The 2,807-nt window shown below is 41.2% G+C and overlaps 1 long non-coding RNA gene across 1 annotated transcript in view; it reads right to left on the bottom strand.

The window, feature by feature from the left end:
- Positions 1-267: 267 nt before the first annotated feature.
- LOC134437243 (uncharacterized) overlaps positions 268-2,807 on the bottom strand; it is a 3,656-nt gene continuing 1,116 nt past the window's right edge. The window contains exons 2-6 of the long non-coding RNA XR_010032360.1: positions 1,874-1,963; positions 1,671-1,768; positions 1,371-1,464; positions 843-920; positions 268-738 (exon numbers count right to left, since the gene is read on the bottom strand). This is a non-coding gene — a long non-coding RNA (uncharacterized LOC134437243). The remainder of the gene's footprint in view (positions 739-842; positions 921-1,370; positions 1,465-1,670; positions 1,769-1,873; positions 1,964-2,807) is intronic.

The raw sequence follows: 2,807 nt of genomic DNA, 5'->3' as shown, positions 1-2,807 counted from the left end.
CCAGAAGTGAATTCGCCTTCTAGTTGGGTGCGTGCGTCACGTGTATTTAATAGAATATATGCGCATGTACAATACAGCTACCTTATTACCTGGAATATTTTTGAGGGCTGATATTACAAAAAGCTAGTAGGTAATTTTACTTTTCTTTTCTCTACCTACCATTCAACCATGAGTGGTTGGCTCTGTCCACCCACCAGTTTGAACTAAATAACTAAGATTTTTTTGTATTTTATTTTTTATTTTTTTGGGGGGGGGGGGTGAAAGGGGAAAATAAGTTCAAAAATGTAAATAATAATAATTAAAAAAAACGGATTTCATAGGCCCCTACGACAGGTTAGGTTTGGGAAGGGCACAATTCATAAAACTCAGAAACATACAATGCTTTTTCAAAAAAAGGGTTCTATGTTCCCCGCTGCATCCAAGTAGACTGCTGCCACATTGCTAAGAGCAGGTTGTTATTACACCTCTGACAGGTTAGGTTTAAGGATAGTTTTAGTCAGGGCACATACAAAAATGGATTTGAGTAAAAGTTGTCAATTCATAGTAAATATGAAAGTAAGAGGAAAAATAGTACAGGTACAGCATTTTAGTGCAGACTATACAGGTATGTACAATATTATAAACATTGCTGTTGATTATGTTCTTCAGCCGCCAATCATGCCAGCAGGGTCTACTGAAGGTCTCTGGTCACTGCTTCCTCGTCATACTGCAACAGGCACTCAGTCTCACTTCTGGGAGCTGTAGAAACAACAAATAAATAAATACTTCGTCATGCACCTCATATTGACATAGCAAATATATCAATAAGCAAGACATATTGAGCCCAACAGGGATAATCTTACACTATATCAGTTTTCTGTGGTCTCTTGTAAGATTGCCCATCACCATCCTGCAGGACACTACCGTCTCCCTGCCAGGATCTGTAGGATGTAAGAAAATAAAATCAAAACATAGCAATGCACAGCATTGACAACTTATCTATAAAGTAGCACAAGTCATATTGACAATGTAGGACAGGGGTGGGGAACCTATGTCTCTAGGGCCGTTTGCGACCCTTGAGGCTGTTTTATCCGGCCCCCGATATAATTTTAATGCAATTCCATCTTCACATGAAATATGACATATTTTGTAAAGGAATCTTAGAAAATACATTAGCAATACAATTAAGTTATATTCAGGGAACCTGAAGAAGTTGGCGTTTGTTTAAATGTGGCTGCCTTCAATATAGGCCTAAAGTGAAAGGGAAAATCCTGGTTTGTGTTCATAGTACGGCCCTTGGAGGACTTTTATGGCCCCTCGGATGAATTTGAAGTGGCCATTCGAATGAGAAAGGTTCCCCAACCCTGACGTAGGCTATAGGTTAAGCTTACCCTCTTTCACGCTACTGTGCCCATTTCGGGTTGACCTCCACACGCGTCTGTAGCACAGCACACAGGATTGCAGGACACAGCATCCTGCAGGACACTGCAAAAAACAAGGGGAACGAATAAATGACCTGTCCAGTTCTATAAAAAAGAAAAGAAATTTGATGCAGTGCCAGAGCTGTGGTAAAAGTAACCTTGGTTGTATAATCTAGGACTAGGGTGTGTGTGAGTGTGTGGTAAATCCAGTGTTCACATTATTCAGATATGAGAATTAATTCATTAATTTTAACTGATATCACCACATACCGATATCAGTGCCATTTCACCCTGCCAAGACACTGGACCTTCTATGATCAGGGCGTCCTCGTCATACTGCAGCAGGCACCCTGTTGTTTCTACAGCTCCTAGAAGAGAGACAAATAAATTAAATACTTCGCCATGCATCTCATATTGACATAGCTAATGTATCAATGAGCAAGTCATATTGGTCACAAAGAAGTTAATCTTACATTCTTTCAGTCTTCTATGGCAAGACTGCTCCTCATAAGAGCTGTTAGGCCTTCAAGTGACTCGTCTTCGCCATATTATGAGACAGCAGCCTGTGAAAACATGGTAAACAGAATAACCCATTAACCTTGGGTCCTAATATAATACATGGACATAAACTAGCCTACATTATTTAGACAATGTCAGTAGACCTCCACGTGAAACAATAAGAAAAAGTGACCATGCATAATTTCAATTTCTTGAAGAGGCCAGCTACACTTATTTGTGCAACAAGTGCTGTTTTGAGGACCCATACGTTTTAAGGACATGCTGCCTACTGTTGCAAATGCCAGGGTATTTCACATTGATTTCGGGGTGGCGTGCTCTATGCCAGTGTTTCCCAACCTTTTTTTGTCTTAAGTACCCCCTAAGCCTTTTCTCATACCACAAGTACCCCCTGACTCATGCTTTATATCCCAATGTGACTATGCTCCATACATGTTTTCATTTTTCCAAGTACCCCCTGCAGGGTGCTCGCGTACCCCTAGTGGTACACGTACCCCTGGTTGGGAAAGACTGCTCTATGCAACACTTATTTGTGCAACAAGTGCTGTTTTGAGGGCCCATACTTTTTAAGGACAGGTTGCCTACTGTTGCAAATGCCAGGGTATTTCACATTGATTTCCAAACTATTTATTTCCTAACTACAGGGACGTTAGTCGATACATAGTAATGACGCTACGACCAAGCTACTAGGGAATGTAATTAAACTAGTCGCTTCGCTACTGCCCAGCACTGAAAACCAACATACCCAGACGGCACACCAATCTTGCCAACGTCGCCTAGATGCATTTTTGCCGCTGTAAAATACATTGGCAAGACGTCCAAGCGTTAGTTCATCAGCGAAATGCCGGGCAGACGTGAAAAATGAGCAGTGCCCAGCAACTAGTTGATGAG

This window comes from Engraulis encrasicolus, chromosome 21, assembly GCF_034702125.1.
Source record: "Engraulis encrasicolus isolate BLACKSEA-1 chromosome 21, IST_EnEncr_1.0, whole genome shotgun sequence".
Taxonomy (NCBI): Eukaryota; Metazoa; Chordata; class Actinopteri; order Clupeiformes; family Engraulidae; genus Engraulis; species Engraulis encrasicolus.
This window is presented reverse-complemented; position numbering and strand designations above follow the sequence as displayed.